Here is a 5724-nt window from a genome sequence, read left to right as displayed (position 1 = left end):
TCTTTTAATATTTTATGCTATGCAGCTCAAGACTTTTTAATAATCCTGCGTTGAGCCAAAACTTGACTATACTAGGACTATGGCTTCATAAGCATATTTTTTGGTGGATACCGAACTTTATGATTCGCTTGAAAAAAGTGTATTATTTTAGCTGCCTTTCAATATTTCCTTTTTGGAACGCGTGAGCAACAGCAAATAAAAAAAGAAATGCAGCAAAGAAAAAATCTCGAATTCACACCATTCCTTCGTTCACACCAAAGAAAACTACGCAATAACTAATGATCCCCACCTACCCCATGCCATACAAAAGAAATTTCAAGTAATTAAATCCATAACAAAGTTACAAAACAATTACAGAACAGCTAAAATAATAACGCAGCTCGTTAAAGATCATCGCACGATCGGCTACCAAGCATTTAATGTGGATGTACAACAGTCTCGATTAGGAATATTTCAATTTGTTGGTGGCATTTCATGTCACTCTATTCCCAGTTGTTGACATTAAGCCGCGCCTGTGGCTTTAAAGGACTTTGTCTCGCGCATACAAAAAGGCTCCTACTAATGCTATCACATCAGCTCCGAGGATCAGTGAGCATTTGGCAATTGTTGCGAATTTTCCACAAGACTGGATTGCGTAAATATTTTTAAGGATAATGTGTGTGTGTGTGTATGTAACAAAAATAGCTGGGATGCGCTTTAATTTCCATTGTTGTACATTTTTTAATCGTTTTTTAATAAGTTGTTCATTTTTTGCCGCAATGCAGCTGGGGGATTTGTGATTGATTTGTAAAGCGTGGTATGTGTATGTATTATAAACGCATACATATGTGGATATAAACGTTGATATGTGTAGAAAATTAGCAAAGTATCCAGCCGTCGTCGAATCAATTTAGAACCTCTATTATTTTTCTCCCCACACAGACTGTTATGGAGATCGAGTCTGAGCGAACTTCTCACTTTTATCACACCCCTGTAATTTGAGGTCATTCATTTCATTTCGGGATAAGGTATAGAAGCATTTCACCTTGCAAAAATATGGTTCGGGCTCCGGCCAACTGTCCTCTGATTACACTTCAACTGATCCTGTAAAATCAGCCTCGGAGTTGGCCGATACGGTGCAATATTACAGTACCTCAACTTCTATAAAAACCGCTTTTAATAGCATGAAAATAAACAGTCTTGATGAGATCGACTTAAGCTACAACGAATGGCGGTAACTGCGAATATATTGTTGAGCTGTAAGTTAACATTTCAAACCAATTCAAAATTTATCGAGAGTTCCTTTAGATAGGAAGAAGAAGCTTATTTAGTACTTAAAAAGAATAAGACACAGTACGTCCCTAGTACGGTACTTGGAAAAAGGGAAGAGGCTACTTTTACCGATCACAAATACCCATAATACTTTGCCCTCGAAGGGGCTATATCTTGAAGAAAATAAGTAAGAGAATACGATGAGTGTATGATCTATGGGATTGTTCCCATTAAGAAAAAGATCCGAAGAAGATGCTGGACATTCGGTTATCCTAGGCTCGCCGGCGACAATATCAATACCAATCTTTCTTTTTATACAAGGAGAACAATCGAAATCCTAACCCCCGTAGAGTGGAACTTCAATCCGAACTAAAACTCCTTTTTTGTCCGCTGTACCGTATACCCCCCGGTAATACTGTTTGGCATTTAGTCGGAAGGCGATTTTGAGCACTAAGCTCTATCGTACGTTCCTGTCTTAGCACAGTTTGTCGTAAGCTGCACCTGCTTGGCCCCACCTCTGTGAGTCATTTAACCCACCTTCCCCTCCCTTCCCTTTTGTACAGACTGTACGGTCCCACACCCCCACCTTAGAGTCAAGAGTCAGGGTCGTGGGTACGTATTGTTGTTCAGAGTCTTTGTACGTCTCGACGCTTCTTCGTTATCAAGCTGCTTCAGCTATGGACAGCGGCCACAATGGCTTCTTCTCTACGTCTAACCGATCTCAACCGCTCCTGTTTCCTCACTGCTTCCCAGTTGGTTGAGGGTTCCATCATTTTTGGCACTAAGTTCTGTACTGTGGGGTATTCTTTGCATTAAAACCTGGACAGGGGAAGTTGGGACCACAAGTCTCGCAATGGGCGAAATGCTCGTGGTTAAAGTGTTGCAAGGAGGACCTGAAGCAGCACTGGCTAGAAAGTAGTTGGGTAATATTGAAGTCTACCTCACCGTGTGCCCTACTAATCCAGGTCTCAATATAAGGTGTGAGCCGATATGTCCATCGACCATTTGTAGCTGGGTCCCACCATTCCCGCCATTCGGATAGAGGGCGCCTTCTCGTGAGCGTTCGTGTGTTCAGTGATGCCAGGAGTAGCCAGGAACTGTGAATGAGGCTTCCTTCGCTAATAAATCCATAGGGTGCAGTCCAGCCACCACAAGGGCTGCTTCTTCCGACACTGTCCAAAAAGCAGAACAAACCCTTAATGCACAGAGTCTGTAGATCGACTTAATGCCACGGCTGTATGAGGCAACTTGGATTGCATCTACCCAGCTCTCGGATCCGTAGGAGATCACGGACTTCATCACGCTAGCCAGTAAATAGTTGCCTGCTCTTTTGTTTCGGTCTCCTCACGTTTACCATTAGCCTTCTCGCAAATGTAATGCAACTGATCCTTGAACTTTAATCTAGCGACGAGTTTAATGCCCGGGTATTTAGTCGATGGCTTCGAATGTATCGTACACCCCCTGATACGGACCTTCGCCACCTCTCTTACTTTACGGCCACTGATGAGTAGTATGTCCGATTTCTGCTCGGTCAGACTCAGACCCATGGATTCCATCCAGTCGGCAAATGTACGACAACCCACACGAAGATATAGTACACGCCCGCTGAAGGGTTCCACCAAAGCTTTTATTCATTTCCTCCCATGACAGATATTTTGATCTTGAAACTGTTAAACATATGCCGCAATAAAAAAATATTCTCTGCCGGTATAGAAAATTTATACATACATACATATCTATGTATCTAAAATCCAATGTCAACGCAGACTTACGCGTGTGCCAACAAATTCACCCAATAAACGCCCCATATGAAAGCCATATCTCAATCATGACTGCTAATCGCTACAAAGTGCCGCCGACATTGAAGTTCGTCTTCCTTCTATTCTTCTTTTGAATTTTCACACTTTTCATAAATATTTGCAAAAATAAAATTATTTATTTATAAATCAGAAATTAAAGCAAAACGAAAAAAAAAACAGCTTCAGGCATTTCGGAATACCGCAAAGGCGGCGTCTGTCGCCGCCCCCCCCGCGCCTTAACCATCTGTGTAATTTAGCCTGAAGCCTTCAACAATTTGAAGACTCACTCATCCGCATGCCGCGTCGCAAACACCGGAGAATTAAGATTTTTATTACAAGTCGCACGATCGCTCGCGCGTCATTTATCCAAACACAACCATCCATTCCACCGGCTTTGACTCACTCAAGCGTTAAATCGTAAGCGATTGAGGGCGAGAGTTCGCGGGTGTTTGTAATTATGTATGTATGTATATCATCAACAGCTTGCCTGTGCAGTGATCGTTCGTTGGAGATCAAAGTAATCTGCTGCCAAGCAATTTGAATTAAGAAGCCAACCCCTTCGTGAAATAGTGTAGAGAAACGTAACATTCAGTGTTGCATTTGGACCGGCACGCGCTTGCCATCGGCTATAAACACTTGTGTTTGTCGCAATTTTTTTTTTTTTTAGCTCAATATGTTCTGCGTGATCGAGATCGCGAAAACCAGCAGTTCGGCGTATTTGCCCACATATGATAATTTTTTTTTTTTTTTTTTTTACACCCGCGATCTATTAACCCACCTCTCTAAAGCGGAGGAAGTGTAATAACTTTGCACAATGGAAGAGCCGACGCATAAACGATTATAAATAAGTCCATAAATTTATAACTTCATACATATGTAGAGCGTGTGGCAGCAGCGATCGAATTTATGATTGCCCGGCGTCAAAGTGGCAGCAACGTATCATAGATATATCTGTACGTCAACGATCGAAGGCGATCATAGCGCGGTGAAATACATACATACGTACTAGAGATGGGTACGGGACTAAATATTCAATCCCGATCCCGCCCATCGCGAAATTCAATTTTTAAGTTCCGAGTCCGCCCATCCCGACGTTTTTCGAAACTGTCTTTTAAATTAATTTTAAATAATACAAAATAATGAAAGTTCTGGTATCTTCCGATTATATATTTTTTTACTTTGCAGTTCGTTTTCTTCTTAATAAAACAAACAAAGTGCTTACATCATAAAATTCTGAATTTGCGGAGGTTGCGGGCTTTAGCGGGAGTGTCTGCGGGAAAGGATTTTGGTCCCGTCCCGTCTGCTTAATTTTTAAAGACCTTACCGATGCCGCCCATCCCGGCCATTTTCAAATCACTACCGTGGGTCCCGATATCATCCCGCGCCTATCTCTAATATACTACTATACCTAAGTATATACATATGTATGTATGTATGTATTTACTACTAACAAATTTCTAGGTGAATGAGTGCTACCTCAATTTCCCACTTTTGGCCTCCTTTGACTTTCGAATTCTGCGAATTTTCTATTTTTTTGCTATCTTTTCGGCCTTTCCTACTCTTTTATAGACGATTTACTCTAGTTGCTTTTCTTATTTACTTCATAGTAAGTGTTTTAATTTTTTTTTTGTTTTTTTTTTTTTTAAGAAGTGTTCTGTTTTTATTTTCAGAATGAAGTGTGCCACACAATTTTCACCTTGAAAACGCTTTGAAGCAATGGCCAACACCCGCCTCCCCGTGTCTTTTGATTTCATGCCGCAAAAGCAAAGCAAAGCAAAGTAAAATTAATCAAAGGGAAAATCATTAAAATTCGTTTTTGTTTTGAAGAAAAATTCAAAAGATCTATTAAAAATTCCACTTAAAATTTTCGATGTCTACCAAAGTGTACACAAATATCTACATACATACATATTACGGATCTATTGAATCTCTCTGTTCACTTTCTTTTATTGCTAAAAACGCTGCTCCACACACAATCAGCTCATTCATAAAAGTTTTAGTCGTCAAGCAGGTGTTGTATATTTATGCTTTATATACAAACATGCCTACATTTATACGTATGTAAGTATGTATGTTTCTAGTAAACGTATGTATGTATGTATGTACGTGTAAGAGTTTGTCTTCAAGTTGTGATTACTGGCTCTTTCCTCCGAAGCACCTGCAAACATTTCACACACTTTGATTGACAGTGTGCCGATTTGCCATATTCCACCTTTTTATGTTGCCTCAAATTCTTTTGAATGAATGAAAATTTGGTTTAAAGCAATTTTTCTTAATAAAATTTCCGATTAGGCGTCGGAGAATAATTTGTTTTGCTTTCCCACAAATGCTGTAAGCCGGATGTTTTATTTATTTCAAATTTGATTTTGAGAAAACCTTGTTGCCAAACGAAAATGATCTAAAGAAATTATGAGGTTATGATGCTGATTTGTTTAATGCATTAAATAATATACATTTTATGTATGTACATATTATGTTGTGCACGGAAATGCCGGAGAGCGCCTTCCTTGTCGCCTTCGCGGACGATGTGGCCGCCGTCATAACAGCAAGATATGTCCAGCCAGCACAGCTCAAGCTAAACCAGGTCATGCGCAACGTCAGTGGATGGATGAGCGATCACGGTCTGTAATTGGCTACAGCCAAAACGGAGATCGTGCTCCTCACCAGGAAACGG

This window comes from Rhagoletis pomonella, unplaced genomic scaffold (assembly GCF_013731165.1).
Source record: "Rhagoletis pomonella isolate Grant_MI unplaced genomic scaffold, Rhpom_1.0 Rhpom_scaffold_00012, whole genome shotgun sequence".
NCBI lineage: Eukaryota > Metazoa > Arthropoda > Insecta > Diptera > Tephritidae > Rhagoletis > Rhagoletis pomonella.
This window is presented reverse-complemented; position numbering follows the sequence as displayed.